We start from the raw sequence: 17,296 nt of genomic DNA, 5'->3' as shown, positions 1-17,296 counted from the left end.
CTATGTGATCACCCTGCTGACTTGTGGCACTTTATAGCTCTCTCAGCTGCTTTGAATAGGAATGGGGTTCTGCTGGGGAAGAGCACCAAACATGGATTTACTTGAGATGCATTGCTGACAGGGGCAGAGGGGGCAGAAATGGGAGCAATACACTGCCAGCGGGTGGCGCTATGGGTTAAACCACAGAGCCTAGGGCTTGCTGATCAGAAAGTCGGCAGTTCAAATCCCCACGACAGGGTGAGCTCCCATTGCTAGGTCACTGCTCCTGCCAACCTAGCAGTTTGAAAGCACGTCAAAGTGCAAGTAGATAAATAAGTACCGCTACAGCGGGAAGGTAAACGGCATTTCCGTGCGCTGCTCTAGTTCGCCAGAAGTGGCTTTGTCATGCTAACCACATGACCTGGAAGCAATACGCCAGCTCCCTCGGCCAATAACGTGAGATGAGCGTCGCAACCCCAGAGTCGGTCACAACTGGACCTAATGGTCAGGGGTCCCTTTACCTTTACCTTTACATTGCCAGCAACAGCATCATTCATTCCTGTAGGTTTGCTAGACCCCTGTGGCTTATCAGCTTAGAAACAGTATGAACGATAAAATTAAATCGGCAAACACCCATGTAAAGCATTCTCAAGTTGCAGACAGAAACCAAAAGCTGGGCTATAGCCCATAGCATCCTAATTTGTTCTTACCTGAAAAGACTAGGCAACAAACTCTGTACAGCAGGGAAGGAGGAATGTTTTTAAAGCTCTTGTTACTTTTGTGTGTGTATCTGAGACCTACTCTCCCATTACAGCAAGCATATTTTTCCTGCATGGAATAGCATTAGCAATTGGGTGTGTTTGTGTGTGTAAATTTATTTTAAACCTGCCTTTTTGGCACTGATCTGCAGGGCAATGCAGCACCAAAATACACCATGAACCTCTCCTTCCAGTCACAGACTCCTCTGCCTGCACACCCCGCCGGCGCACAAAAAAGAAGAACAGAGAAAAAGAGAGTTGGTGGTAGATGTGTCCCCTCATGCCCCTAAGCCCAGTCAGTCAGACTTCCTTCTGAGCCCTAGAACAGGCTGCTGCTGCTGGGCACTCTACAGTGGTACCTCTACTTACGAATTTAATGCGTTCCGAATGCACATTCATAAGTCGAAAAAATTTGTACGTCAAATCTCATAGGAATGCATTGGGAGAAAAAATTCGTAAGTCGAAGCAACCCTATCTAAAAATTCGTAAGTAGAAAAAATCATATCTAAACCGCATCCAAGATGGCGGACGGAGCTCCGTTTGTAAGTAGAAACATTCGTAAGTAGAGTTATTCATAAGTAGAGGTACCACTGTGAATTGAATGAATTTATTAATACAGTCGCAAACCAGCATCAACACGCACAGTATCACAGATCATAAAACATAACAAAAATTCAAAGGGCAGTGTAAATATAACAAGGATTTAAATATAAAATTAAAATTACTTATTAACGAACCCCCTGTAGTTAACATTTAGGGGTTGGATCATTATGGGATACCACTTGCTTCCTGCGGAGGTACCACCGTATTTCCCTTCAAGGCAGAAGCAAGGCAGCACACAAAGCCTCGCTTCTCTGCCTTATCACAAGCAGCATGGAGGATGTGTGCTGCTCCTTGTTGCAAAAGGAAACATCTCTTACCTCAAGAAGCCAATTCCCTCTCCCAGAAGCCAAACACCAGGGAAGAGTCACTAGTCACTCATCCTTACATACCACGCTTTGGAGAAACAGAACTGCTGTGTGGGAAACAGCCTTTAAACTGGTGGACAGAGTGGACAGTGTAAGACAATGTCCCTCGCTGGCAACTCCACCTATCACAGAACCTGTGACTTTTGCAAACTGAAAGAAAAATGTTCTCGCCAGTGTAGTTAGAGTATCTGCTATTATGTTTTTAGTACAGGGTAGTAGTAATAATAATAATAATAATAATAATAATAATAATAATAATAATACCAAATAAAAATAAAAATACTGAGCAAACAGTTTCTATAGCAAACACATACCACAGACTCAGCACAGAAAAGTGACACACTGAAATCAAGGTGCAAATTGGGGTTAGTAAAACTCTTATTTTCAAAGCTTTAACCTCACAACTTTTAACTTTTCCTTGCAATTACAATCTACACCAAGATACACTTGAATGTCTCCAGATTTCCAGAAGACTAAGTCCATATAGTTAATTGGTGAATCAGAAACATGCATTTATACTATCTAATTTTTTTAAAAAGAGCTTTATTTAAACATTTAAATATTACAAAATAAAACAAGAGGAAAAAACCAACAATTCAAAACAAACTATATTCAATCAATTCAGACTTAAAGAAAAAAGAAAAATACCTTTTCCCCTCCCCCCATCCCTCATGCTTCCCTCTATCCGTGTCCGATCTTCTTTTACCTACTGTACTATTTATAATTGTTGCGTTGTTCACTTTATTTATTTATTTATTTATCCTATCATTCCTACTAAATTTCATGTTACCTTGTGGCTATTAAGTTATACCATATTAATTTTCAAACTCTAGCACCCACTTTCCCCATGTATTCCTTAACACAATTCCATTCTTCCTTAATTACTTGATTATAACATCCTCTGATTGATGCTGTTAATTGTTCCATCTCCGCAAATTCAAACATCTTTATTCTCCATTCTACTAGCTCTGGTATTTTGTCAGATTTCCAGTTTTTCGCCAGTACAATTCTAAAAAACATTAGATAGCAGCCAGAACTGTACTATCTTATGTTTTTGATACCACATATAAGTGCATATATCCAAAGCTACTTGATTTTCTTCATACAGATTACAAAGGCAAAATTAACTACACTTAAACAACATCCTCGTGCTCATCTCAAACTAGTGGTGACTCAACCCATGCAAACCTACATTGCCCCAAAACAAAACAAAAAAGACTGTAATAAGACAAAGGGTGCAATCCTGGTGTTCCTACACATGGGGAAGTGCATGCAAAGCTGCCCTATAAAAGCTAGCATAGCTTTCCTCTCCCATACCTGGCTGATTCCATACCAAATTTTAAAACAATAAGAAATAAAAAGGAATAAAATGCAATTAAAACAATAAGAAATAAAAAGGAATAAAATGCAATTAAAAATAGTATATTTTAATGCAATGGATATGCCCACTGTGTTATAGAGTAATATCTGTCAACTTCACTGTCTATAGAGTAATATTTGTCAACTTTATAATATTTGTCAGCACTCCCTTCAAGTGCCTTGTCAACCTCCTTCCCATTTCTTGCTGCCAGCCTCAGCTTTATTCCTCTGAGGAAGGCAGTGCCTCCTTCTTCTGTGACTTCCACTTCATCCTGCTCACCTGCTGAGTGATGCACTTAAAGTGCTACTCAGTTTATAAACTTAATGGCTCTCAAATGGCAAATATTTCTCAACTCCACTTTCATCACTATTTAACCCCTTAATCCTCATCCCAACTGTAACCATGAAACTGCATTTGCTCACATTCATCCGATCTACAACTCCACCCCCAAATTTAATTGTAATACCTTTTAGGGCAAAGTATCTTATGTTTTTGCCTGAAAAATGATATAAAGCAGTGTGAACACCTGATTAATATTTATCGAATTTGTATCCTGTCCTTCCTTGGATTCCTAGGTGGGATTTAAGCAATCAACATTGCACATTAAAAAATGTACCGTATTTAAATCTAACATGTCATCACCTCATATCAAAGAAAGTAACAGACAAGATGGACCTTTTACAATCAAGATAGAGATGCTTTGACTAAGTCTATCTTTATGCCACTTCTAACTAAAGACAGAGTAAGGAGAATGTGTGTGTATCTGCCTGTCTCCCTGTGTGTGATGGAGAGAAGCGTATAAATAAGAGAAAATATAGCACAGAAAGCCCTATAAACATTTTATATTATCTTGCTTTACAGAAAACACACTATGCCAGAGCCCAGCTGCATGAGTCAGTTGGAAGTGACAAAAAAACCACAAGCCCTGTCTACAAGCATCTGGATAAAAGGGACAAATGAGCTGAGAGAAAGGCACGTTTGGCAAATCATGACCGTGATCAACTCCCACTCGGAAACCTGTGTCCCCACTGTGGAAGGATGTGCGGATCCGCAATTGGCCTCCACAGTCACTTGCGGACACACTGTTAAGACCATATTGATGGAAGACAATCTTACTTTGCTACGAGTGATTGCCAAAGAAAAAGAATACTATATGTCCCAACAAATATGTAGCTTCATTCAAAATTATAGCAGTATTATACAATAAACCCTAACTAAGCCCCCACATAGAGGCCAGGTGCTGTTGACAACTCCTCTAAGTCACAGTCTAAGTCAGGGATTATGTTGTTAAGTCCAACAACCTCCAGAGGGCATCATATTGGCTCCCACAGACTTGCTCCTGGCACCCTGCCTCACAGAGTGTCCATTAGAGAGAAAAGATATAAAGGCATCTGAAAACCAGATGGAAAAAACCCCAGCCGAGTGTACGAATCCCTCTCCACTTCCTCCTTGCCACACAGAACTCATCGATACACAGCTGAAAGTACATGTATTCACTTGTCCAGTTGGCAATCTTCCAACAAGCAATCCTAAGAGAAGCCCTGGAACAGGAATACTAAGGGAAATTGCTTCTCACTTGGAAAACTGCACACATGCAGTGGCCCGACATAAATAATTCAGCTCCATTAAGGGCTGCAACCTCTATAAACCACATCTACATTCCTAGAAGCAGTCATGTCATTAGAGTTCACTTTGAACTCGCAGCCCCTAACAAAACACTTCTCTAACAAATCACATAAGGCAACTCTCAGGAAAGCACTGCACACAGATCAGTATGCAACCAAGGGTTCATTGTGCCTTAACTCACAGTGGCTGCTTCCAGGCTAGCCACAACAACTTGCATTACACTTCTGACCTTTTGTAGTGAAACAATAGGCAGAGAAAACCTAACTGGGAATGACTGGACACCCAAAGGAGAATTGATCCCATTAAAAGTTCAGTGCATATAAAGAGAATGTCTCCTACCAGTCTGTTCAAATCTGCAGACTCTGGGATTAGCTTCTGGTTGCTTCCAGACATGAGTGACTGCAATTTTCACCCTGATTAACTTTCAGGAATGCTTGCACCGAGGAACAGCAGAAACAGTGGAAAATCTCCAGCACCAGGCAACTGCTGCTCTAGAGCATGGCAAAGGTAACAGGATTTCAGATTACTGCTCCGCCTTACTGGGATCAGTCCAAGACAGCATATGTGCCTTCTGGCTCCAGACAACCCCTGGGAAAATAAGTCAGGAACAATCAGAGCAATTGGAGCAGAACAGGGTAAGTTTCAAGCTGCAACATCTCAGTCAGAAAAAATATATAGCAGACTCTACCTGGGAAGCCTAGGAACAAACTCTGTTAAACTCCAGCAGTCCCTTTACTGTCCATTTTTCCAGAGGTCAGAGCAGAAACATGAGCGGCTGCTGTGTTCAGGAACCGCTCCTCCCGCCATCTCTTGCTGGCAGCCAGCCTGTCTTTCTTTTATACACTACCTCTACACAGGATCCTTTTTTGTTTCCTTTTATGACTAAAGAAACCCAGAGGGATGTATCTTGCTTTGCAGAGGAAGCTGCAGTGCTCTTAGCTCCTCAGACTACAGAGCTGTGCTCCCTCCAGCTGCCTTGTTTAGGTTATATTTTTTTATTTAAAAAAGCCATAAAAAACAGGAATCGTTTCGTAGCTTTCTTTTTAAGATGTTCCTCTCTTCCTCTGTTTCTCTCCAATGATGAAAACAATGTTGAATGAAAGCCAGCTGGCAGCCAGAAGAAGAGATGAGAAATCTGCACAAAGGAGCTTCCTAACTAGCTGCTTTCAGTTCAAGGAACGTCTGCTGGCAGGGGGAGGGGGGCATCTTTGCTTCTCCCTATCCTAGGAAGACTATATCAGACAACAGAAATGTGCTATTGCTGCCTCCCTCCACCCCATGAGTCTTCTCTACAGTACTGATGCACAGCCATAATATAACATGTTGCAAGCACATGTGTAATAAGCAAAAATCTGCCCTTACACATGCGTGAATTGGAGAGAAGTGTTGTGGAACATTACAATCATGCACACACATTCACTTACTCTTCCAATCCAAACAATTAGGCTTGAAAAATGTGATTGTGCTTCCCCACATAGCCTGTTGGTGGTGTAGTGTGTGACCTTCCTGGAGGGTGCAGCAGGAGAGTCAAGTTTTAACCTTTACTCTCCAGGTGCAATCTCCAGGAAAAAAAGAAAGCCAGTGTGGTACCAGTGGTTAAAGTGTCAGACCAGGACCTGCGAGAACACAATTCAAATCGCCACTTGGCCATGAAGCTCCTGGATGACTGACTTTGGGTCAATCAGTGCTTCTCAGCCTAACCAACCTCACCGGGTTGTTGTGGAGATAAAACAAGGAGAGGGAGAACTATGCACACCACCCTGAGCTCCTTGGAGAAAGAAGGTGAGATACAAATGCAACAAACAAACCAAATCAACACACGAATGCACCATCCAGCAACAATTAGGCTTGGAAAAAAGTATTTTATAGGATACAAAAGACTTCTTTTCTGGCAGCTTTGTGTGTGCACATGGAGAGAAGTGGCAGAGAGACAGGAAACTACAGGAACCAGGAAAGGCCTCTGTAGGAATACTATAAGGTAAAGGTAAAGGTGCCCCTGACGTTAGGTCCAGTCGCGGACGACTCTGGGGTTGCGGCACTCATCTCGCTCTATAGGCCAAGGGAGCCAGCGTTTGTCTGCAAACAGCTTCCGGGTCATGTGGCCAGCATGACTAAGCCGCTTCTGGCAAACCAGAGCAGCGCACGGAAATGCTGTTCACCTTCCCGCCGGAGCAGTACCTATTTATCTACTTGCTCTTGATGTGCTTTTGAACTGCTAGGTGGGCAGGAGCTGGGACCGAACAACGGGAGCTCACCCCGGCGCGGAGATTCGAACTGCCGACCTTCCAATCAGCAAGCCCTAGGCTCTGTGGTTTAGACCACAGGGAATATACACACCCACATTAACCATGCTGGAGACTCAGGGTCCCTTCCAACTCTACAATTCTATTATTCTATTTATTATTGCCTAATAATGCTTGAAATGATGCATCAGAATCCAAAAAACTAAAATTGTTTTGGGGATTCACATCTTTAAATAGGTCTACACAATATTCAGTTGTAGTAAAGAAATATAGAAGGCAAAAAAACCTCAAAAGCATCTCAGAACAGGTCTATTTTTAGTTTGTGTGCTCTGTAGTAGAAAATGAATCAGATTAAGTGAACCACCTTTATTTTTCAACCAAAATAAAAGCATGAGTGGGAATAAGGTACAAAGACCCCAATATGGTTAAGATAGCATCAAAACTAAGCAACCTAGGCCATATACTTCAAAAGAGGGTTTTTTATTGTACAAACTACCAGGCATTTTTTGGGGAAAAACTATTCAAAGCCCTAATAAGCTGCAACTAAGGCATCGGATTAAAATGCATCACACAATATGCATTTTAAGTATATATAGCTCAGTTAAGTTCTTGACCAGTTCTGTTATTTTAGGAAGGCTATTTTTGAATTAAAATATAAAATGGCATGCAGCATCTGAATGGTGGCAAAGTTCACCACCTCTGTCTCGGGCAGTTTTCTGATGATACCTCAAGGTGCCTGAATCTATGCTGAAAAAATAGGAAAAGTCACATCAAATTCACATTTTGGTATGGCATCTGGCATACAAACATTGGCAATGACCATAGTTGCCAGCTCAGGAAGGTTTGTGCTGAGTTTGGCAATGAAATCTCAAGAGGCAGCTGAACCTATGGAGGACAGAAGGACAGACAGACAGAGAAACCACTTTCCAAAATATATAGTAATAACAATCAAGATCTTCCTCCCCCCAATCCTGTCATTTGTGTAAGTATTACAAGACAGAAGAGCCACAGGCAGAAGAAGCTGATTTGAGTGAATACGGCTCTAAGTTATATAAAAGCTAAAGTCTAGTAAGTTAACATGTTCCTCCAAAAATAATGCACTTTTCCATCAAAACTGGTCCTGAGCACCTGTGTGCCTGACAAAGGAAGTGACCCACTTCTAGCACATTGTGACATACATTTTTTAAACCCTTTCCTAAACTTTCAAATATGAGTGCCAGAAGAATGTCAGCTCAGCATTAGAATGAAAGACCACAAAGCACTCATATCTGTTAAGAATCTTAAATTATAAATAGCCTTTGCTGCACATTTTCCTAATATATTAAGTCTTATAATCCATAACCACAACTGGTATGCAAACAACAGAGAGTTCAACTTGGACATTTTAACCCTTCAATAAAATATGCAAGACTGCTTGAAACTGCAGAGCAGGCAAAGGCAAGCTCTTGGCTCCTCTGGAAGTCCACTACGGTAACACTGCACATCCTAAATAATAGAGTTTTGTGTGGTGGGAATGTAGAGAAGTTAAAAAATATTGGGAAATGATTTATAATGAATTGAAAAAAATGTTTAAAAAGACATTTGTTAAAAAACCAGAATCATTTTAATTTAGGGCAAGATATACCCCCCAAAATGAAGAATTTATTTATGTATGTCACCACTACGGCAAGAGTATTGTTAGCACAAGGATGGAAGAAGGAAGAAATACCAACGAAAGAACAATGGCAAGAAAAATTGATGAACTATGCAAAACTTGCAAAACTAACTTATAAATTACGTGAAAAGGACAATCGGGAATTCAAGGAAGAATGGGAATTATTAACAAACTATTTGAAGAAACAACAGAGTGATTTACATTCATTGGCAGGATTTGAATAAACATGAACAACTATCTATTAGAACAATGGGAATAATCAGGGAAGGGGTATGTACAATTTTATAACATGCAGAAACAATATGAAAAAATAAATCAGATAAGGGAGCTGAGGGAAGTCTGGGGAGGGGGGAGAGAAAGGGGGAAATGTAGATGATTGTAATATTGATGAATTGTACTGGTTTAATATTGATAGATCGTATTTAATATTGGTTTAATATTGATAGATCATAAAGCTGAGGCTCCAATACTTTGGCCACTTCATGAGAAGAGAAGACTCCCTGGAAAAGACCCTGATGTTGGGAAAGATGGAGGGCACAAGGAGAAGGGGACGACAGAGGATGAGATGGTTGGACAGTGTTCTCGAAGCTACCAACATGAGTCTGACCAAACTGCGGGAGACAGTGGAAGACAGGAGTGCCTGGCGTGCTCTGGTCCATGGGGTCACAAAGAGTCGGACACAACTAAATGACTAAACAACAACAATGCTGATAAATAAAATTTTAAATAATAATAATAATGCAGAGTTTTGTATAAAAAGGCAAACCTCATATATCACTACTCAAAAGTGCAAGGATCCTGTTCAGAATTCCCACACATTAACAATGCAACCTTAAGCATGTTTACACAGATATAAGCCCTATTGAGCTCTATGGTGCTTACTTCCTGGTAGATATGTGTATAGTATTGTGTTCCCATAACATTATTAAGGTGGCCCAGAGTAATTAAACATCATTGCTCCAAACAGTTTAAGCACACCAAATTATAAAGTCTGTTCTCAAAAGGATTCACAACCTTTAATAAATTCTGCCCTGCCCAATTCTGGAATAAGCAGCAAACCTCTGGGTTTTTTTTGGGGGGGGGGTTAATAAAAAGTGCTTATAGCAAGATTGTTCTACAAAACTAGATCTCTCCATTTGTGCAAAATGCTTGTTCAAATATTATTTCAGCTTCCACTACTGAAATGTGGGTGGTGGGGTGGGGATTTGTTGGGAACAATTTGAACCACCAATAATTTAAGTATTCTGGGTGGCTGCCTCATACAGTTGTGGAATTTGAAGGTAAATGCCTGTTCCACACCAATGAGCACCCAGGAAAAAGCAATTATAACAGGACACTTTTTTAAAGAAAACTTCAAAGCATTCTTAACAAAGGCTGACTACATAACTGGATCAATCTAAATAAACCATGAGCAACACCTATAACTTCAACCTCTGGAAAACAAACCTTGTGGCCAGATTCAGTTGGCACATCTGCAGAACAATGGCCTAGAATGCCCAGGGAGTGACCTCTACCCTAACCTCATGGCCTGGCTCCTAAAAAGGTCATTGGGTGCTGTCTGCTGCATGGCTTGTTCTTTCCTTCCTGGGCCCCAGTGCATTTGGGCAGGAGACACACTGGACTAAGGGGCTCCCCAGGGAAACTATGAATAGGCAGCTCTGGAAGCCTTGATGCCTCCACTGGAGACAATATATATATATATATCTCAGATTCTAAACATAATGGGTTTTTGCTTTATTGGCTAATAGCCTCAGTTCCAAGCGTTCAATAACTAATTAAGCAAGGCATGCTGGAGCTAGATGGGGCTTTGCATGTGGCAGAATGCTTACCTGCACTTGCGATATTTCTTCTGCTGTCATGTGTTAACCTCACAACTGGGACAAAAAGGTTCATAATTACACTGTCACCCCAGAACAGTAGGTCTGCCCTGCACCACTGTGTTGAAGCAAGCCTCTAATCTGGATTCAGCAGCTCACAGAGCTGTGGTTGAACAAGTCCTGCTCTCTCCAATGGCTTAGGTTGCCAGATGGTTGCTCCACACATTACTTTTTCAATACAGTGGTACCTCGGTTTACGAACTTAATCCATTCTGGAAGTCCGTTCTTAAACCAAAACCGTTCTTAACCGAGGCACACTTTACCTAATGAGGCCTCCCACCGCCAGTGCCCTTCCACCGTTTGGATTCCATTCTTAGACCGAGGTAAAGTTCGCAAACCTGGACACTACTTCCGGTTTTGCGGAGTTTGTAAACCGAATAGTTCTTAAACAGGACTGTTCTTAAACCGAGATACCACTTTCTGCAGTTTGTCTCAGTGACAGAAAAAACACATACCCTTCATGTGCAGAGGGTAACATGAGTCACTTTTGCTTCAAGTACTGTATCGTAACAGAAGTCAGTCCTGCTTCGTCCCTCTTTCAGCAAATCAAAACATTTTCCAGAGAAAGGCAACACTTTGAAAATTGTTATACTGCTTCCTTGAAGTAAACATAAAATTCAGCATGTGTGCTGTGTTTTTCAACAAGCAACACAAATACATTTATGACTTTTTGAAATAATAATTATTTAAAATATTTTTGTAATAACCTTGACATTCCAATACGTTTAAAAGGGACAAAGAAGGCCTTTCACCACCAACACCCCATTTCAAGCATTAAAAAAGAGAGGAAGCTTTAATCAGATGTGGACAGCAGCTGTAACATCTGTGGCATTAATTTGTTTTCAAAAACTACACAGAAGTTTTACAACCAGGCACTTATGAAGCATTTTATAAACATCTCCACATAGGAAGCATGGTAAACTTTGCTCGTAGGGGATTCAGTTCCTATTCACAGGATACACTTCATTTCCTCTACACTACTGCAGGCGAATAGAGTCACTATTCCTCCCTACCATGTCTACATGGGTCCTACCATCTTAAAAGAATGGTACACATGTCAACATGTGTGCACATGTCCCATTGCACTAAGGCACAAAGAACAACTCTGCCTGATCAACCATGTCCAGACACAGAATATGTTACAACCGATTCCAATGTTAAGTACCTACTCTTTGGAAGAATGTTTAGAATGGCTGGTGCATTTACAGAAAAGTCATACTTTGTTTTAGAGTTTAGACAATGGCTTACTGGGATGTGTGCACCAGGCCACTACCAAAACGTAACTGCAGTGAGCCCCATCTGTATCATTTACTCATCTTACATGAATGAAGTCCTAACTATCAGTAAGTTAATTTAGTATTAAGTAAAACATCAAACACAATTGTCATAGTTTCATATATATGCAATGAACGACTCACAATAAAAAGTATCGTCTCCAGTACCTGGGGGCAGGATGTGAGTGAACAGCATCACTTCCTGCATTTTCCCACAGCTTTTATTCCCATGTGTCTACTCAACTAGCCTCTTTTTTTTCATCCAAGCCAAAAGTTTATGAACTCTGAGATTATGTATATGTATAATGTATATGTATAGACATATGAACTCTGAGATGTATGTGTGCGTGAAGCGTATTGCAGAAATTAAACATGTACTCATAGGAAATAAACCTATTTTTTTAATAGTTATGATTTATTCTGAAAGAGAAATATGAATTTCCACATTGTGGTACATTTTAGCTGGTCACTTCCATAGGACCAAGTGATTTATCAGATAGTTACAAAAGGTGGGATTGAAAGGTGTTTAAATGTGAAAAATGTACAGAGTATGGCCAGTTTTGAAGAGCTATTATTTACAGTAACTTTTAAAAATATATAAAGAGAAGGGGGGTTAACATCACATACATTGTGCTTCCATTTGAAGCTTAGAGCTCTTTCTTACTTTACCTGTCTTGAAAGATGGTAGTTCCTCCTTCTGTCTTAATTTTGATATATACGTTTTTAACTTTTTTAAGCTGTTGAAGTGACAGAGGCTGTTCTGTACAACTATCAAATGCCTCAAAACCAAGAAAAGCTAATATTCAACCCACAAAGTTAACCAGGTCTTTTAACTGTCTGGTCTGCAGAAATTTCTGTGAACTCCTTCCCTTCATGCAACTACTCTCAACCTACTCCTTTTAGAGTTTCATGGGAAAAGTCTTGGCAAGCAGGCAGTGCTACTCAGAACAAACATTGCCCTGAAACCCAGAAGCAAAAAGGGTGTGCACATTGCTGTGGAAGCACAAAGCACCCTGGGCACAGATTTCAACTGCTGCAAGGTTGTGCCTGGTGGCTAGGCTGGTACTTTGTTTAATTCTACCAGTCCATGCCCCTCCAACTATTTCCACCTGGAACCATATCAGCAAGTTCTAGGGCCCAGTTCAAAACCCTCTGAAAGGTGCTCTGTGTTGCTGATCAAGGTATTTAATTAATAATGGCCCCAGAACTCTGAACCTCCACAGTGCAGCTTATTTCCTTCTTTCTTTTTTGAACTAAACAGCATATTTCATGAGTGAGGTGTTTGGTCTGATCACAGCATAAAGGGTAAGGTAAAGGTAAGGGTAAAGGGACCCCTGACCGTTAGGTCCAGTTGCAGACAACTCTGGGGTTGCGGCGCTCATCTCGCTTTACTGGCCGAGGGAGCCGGCGTACAGCTTCCAGATCACGTGACCAGCATAACTAAGCCGCTTGTGGCGAACCAGAGCAGCGCATGGAACCGCCATTTACCTTCCCACTGTAGCGGTACCTATTTATCTACTTGCACTTTGACGTGCTTTCAAACTGCTAGGTTGGCAGGAGCAGGGACCAGGCAACAGGAGCTCACCCTGTTGCGGGGATTCAAACCACTGACCTTCTGATCGGTTTAACCCACAGCGCCACCCGCGTCCCATGATCACAGCATAGTAACTTATATCTATTAGGATCTGCAGCTGAAGTGGTTTATTGGAGAATATAATTCTTCTATATGCAGCTTACACCAAAGCAACACTTGAGCAAATACTTTTTAAAGGAACAGAAAATGTTTTAGCAAATCTTGGCAAACAGCTGCTTATATTGTTTCTAATTTTTAAGCCATTCATTCATTGTGCATTATACAGAAGAGTGAAGTGTAGGAGAACAGTCTGTCTTCCAGCACTTTTGAGAGAATAAGCTCTTATGCATATATTCCAAGTTCAATAGCTTCAAAATATCTGTCCGGATCCTTCAGTGAGTCTCCAAAGATATGCTAAATCTTTCTCAGAAGTGGGAACGCACATGGAGAGAATAGCACAAAAGGAGCAATGTCTTACAGTGCACCAAAAGATTTCAAACAAACAAAAGCAGCCTCCATTGTACCCAGCAATCACCTGGCTCCAGCCCAGGCCTCCTGCCCCACCTCCCAGTTGAATAAGCACTGAGGACTGCTCTTCAGCAAAGCTTCTGTTGTTCTTTAACATGTACAAGCAACTGATCCAAGTTAAAACTAACCTGCTTCTGCAAAGGTCACAGAAGGGTCTCCCACCCTCTCAATGAGCCAGCAACCACGTGATCAGCTTGAAGCCTTTCATAACGCCAGGCAGACAGCTTAAAAGAAATGTTCTTTTCATAACTCTTTCCTGCAGCAGCTCACTTAAAACCATAAGCATGCTATATTTACAAGAGCTCCAGCAGCAGAGACAGAAGGCTTGTTTGAATTATGTTTCTCTCAAATCAAGAGAAAGCACTCCAAACCAGACCAGGGCCCATTACGCTAAGTAACAAACCAAGACGTTGACCCTATTACTGATTATACACAGAAGAGGTGGTGGGGAACCTCTAGTCTGAAGGCCTAATTAGGCACACCACAGATCCCAATTTGGCCCACAAGACACTTTCCCCACATACCCCACCCCACTTGCCCCATCCGTGACATAATCTGTGATGTTAGCTGTGGGCAGGTATAGACATGGCTAGAAAGGAAAAAGTCAGGAGCTCCTGATTGTTCCTTAGCAAGCAGGGTTCCCCTTCAGTGCCAATCAGCTGATCGGCCCTGACAGAGAGCCTCCCTGGAATCTGCTGCACTAGAGCAGGGGTAGGCAACCTAAGGCCCATGGGCCACAAGCGGCCCAAGGGGGTCGTTTAACCAGCCCCCGACCAGTGGCGGAGCTTCATGCTCCGGCACCGGGGGGGGCCAGAGAGCAGGCGTGGGCAGGGCTGGCACGCGTCCTGGGGGCGTGATGTGCCACCTGCAGGGGGTGTGGCGCCCAGCGCGAGTGGGGTCCAGCTGTGATGGCACCCCACCAGGATCACGCTGCCGGGGGTGCGCTCCCCCCCTGCACTCTTCCTCCGCCAGTGTCCCCGAGCCACCTCCGAACCGAGCCGCCCACTCAGCAAGTCCCCGCGCACTGCACTAAACCAGCGCAGCGCAGCGACTCACTTCCGCGGTGCCGAAAATTGCGCCAGCGCATGTTCAGATGCCAAAAATCACATCTGTGCAGACGCAGATACCAGAAATTGTGTCTGCACAGACACAGGCGCTCACGCACACACGTGATCCGGCCCACGGAGGGATCTCCACTGGAATGAACCGGCCAAGGCGAGGTAAACCTTGCTGACCCCTGCACTAGAGGCTTTCCTGTCAAGAACTCACTAGTGCAGTCAAAGGGGATGGAGGAAGTGGTTTGGGTTCAAAGTACTAGATGATTTTTCTGCTGAAGGAAAAACATGCAGTTTTTAAATGGAGCATTTTTTCTCTCCAGAGCAAGTCTGTTATAATATATATTCCTAGTGCCAATCAGATGGCTGGCACTGAAATCACATCTTCAAATATGATTGTGGTAACCACCACTTAGCTGATCGCTGGTTATAGCATTTTCCTTTGAACTTTAACAAGTGTCAGTTGCCTAATGTCATTATGTTGTCAGGTGACTGACAGCTGGGTGGACCTGTTCACCTATCAATTGTGACCTGCAGGGGGTGGAGGATTTTGGAATGTTTGCCCAGAAGCAAACTGTAATATAATCCCAACAGTGAAACATTTACCACTAAGAAATACAGGGTACACTTCAAAGTTTGCAAGCCTCTACCAAATCATGTACAGCTATATGAACCTGTCTGTTCATATTTAGTTCATATTTAGAGGTCCTTCAGAGGGTGCCTCCATCATCCAGGGCAAAGCAGGTGACTGCTGGAAAGAGTAATCCTTGGTTGCGGCACCCTGCCATGGTCTCCTGAAACTCACTTTGATGGATTTCTACCACACCTGGACATATATGTGATACTTTCCTTACATGCGACTCAAGGTGACTTACAAACACAGTGTAAACAATCAAACCAGTTCAAACAAACCATCAATAAAAACCTAAAAGCACATCAATACAAATATCACAGATCCTGCCCCACTAAAAGAACCCATAAGTACTTAAAACTCTTCAAATTAAGGGCCAAAGGTCTGGGGATAAATAGGTAAGGATGGCACCAGGCAATACACCCTGAGGAAAACAAGTGGAGAACCGCCACTGAAAAAGCCCATTCTCATGCTACCATGATGGAAATGCTTTATTGCTGCATTTCTGTGGTTCTTAATTATACTGTGTTTATCTTTGTGATTACCCGCTTTGAAATTATTGAAGAGCAGGATAGAAGGGTATTGATTCAATAAATACAAGCAAATTAGCCTACAGTGCCCAACAATAACCTGAAGTATTGTGCTTGGGAACCAATTTCATTTTTAGTGTCAGCACCAGCTGGAAACTTCTTAGTGCTTACCAAGACACAGCAGACAACCACCTATTCAGTTGCCATCTTATGCATGCCTGTCCAAAACTACTATTGGTGGAACTTCTAGTTGTCACTCTGCCACCCTCAAATCACACACTATGAATAAACTGCAAGTTAAATACAGCAATTTATTTTATCAGAGTTTGCTTATTCTGCACCATGTTGCTTATCTTTCACATTTTATTTTGAAGAGGTATCCAAGATTCTGAAATATTTCGAGAACAGTATGATGCTATGATCAGATATAGGGACCCAGGTGGCGCTGTGGTTAAACCACTGAGCCTAGGGCTTGCTGATCAGAAGGTCGGCAGTTCGAATCCCTGTGACGGGGTGAGCTCCCGTTGCTTGGTCCCAGCTCCTGCCAACCTAGCAGTTCGAAAGCACGTCAAAATGCAAGTAGATAAATAGGAACCGCTACAGCGGGAAGGTAAACGGCGTTTCCATGTGCTGCTCTGGTTCGCCAGAAGCGGCTTTGTCATGCTGGCCACATGACCTGGAAGCTATACGCCGGCTCCCTCGGCCAATAATGCGAGATGAGCGCGCAACCCCAGAGTCGGTCACGACTGGACCTAATGGTCAGGGGTCCCTTTACCTTTACGATCAGATATATGGAAGAAAAGGTAGCAGTACAGGTCCCCCTGAACATTTGAGAATTTACCCATGTGCTTTGAAATGTCACCTCCACAACCATTAGAGAAATTATGTTAGAACTAAAATCCTCAGGAATATGAATCAGATTCCTTGTATAATTGATTCAACATGGACTGTACTTATAAACAACTTTCAGATTGGCATAAAGTGGGTTGCAACTTGTCACGGTCCGGTCGGCGGGCAGTTGAAGCCCTGGCTGAGGACGTCAGGACCAGGGCAAGATGGTGGTGTAGAAGCAGGAACAGGTGCAGGGTTGAGGGTCCAGCAGCAGGCAGTCGCAGGGTCAAGGAGCAAGGCAGAGGCGAAGGTCTGGGAGTCAAGGAGCAAGGCGTCAGCAAGGCAAAGGTCCAAGGGTCGAGAATCAAGGCATTGGCAAGGCAAGGGTCCAAGGAGCAAGAGGCCAGAG

The 17,296-nt window shown here is 42.4% G+C and overlaps 1 protein-coding gene across 6 annotated transcripts in view; it reads right to left on the bottom strand.

The window, feature by feature from the left end:
- The window catches only part of ZNF609 (zinc finger protein 609), a 116,935-nt gene that overhangs the window by 94,467 nt on the left and 5,172 nt on the right, over positions 1-17,296 (bottom strand). Inside the window, exon 2 of one of the 6 annotated variants that reach the window (XM_060282629.1) lies at positions 5,031-5,279. The exons of 4 other annotated variants lie outside the window; for them this stretch is intronic. The gene's annotated coding sequence lies outside the window, so the exon portion shown is untranslated. Of the gene's footprint in view, positions 1-5,030; positions 16,589-17,296 lie in introns of those variants that run through there. One more of the 6 variants, XM_035131164.2, reaches the window with a different exon arrangement.

This window comes from Zootoca vivipara, chromosome 14 (genome assembly GCF_963506605.1).
Source record: "Zootoca vivipara chromosome 14, rZooViv1.1, whole genome shotgun sequence".
Taxonomy (NCBI): domain Eukaryota; kingdom Metazoa; phylum Chordata; class Lepidosauria; order Squamata; family Lacertidae; genus Zootoca; species Zootoca vivipara.
The sequence above is the reverse complement of the archived record's forward strand: the minus strand, read 5'-3'. Positions and strand labels throughout refer to the sequence as shown.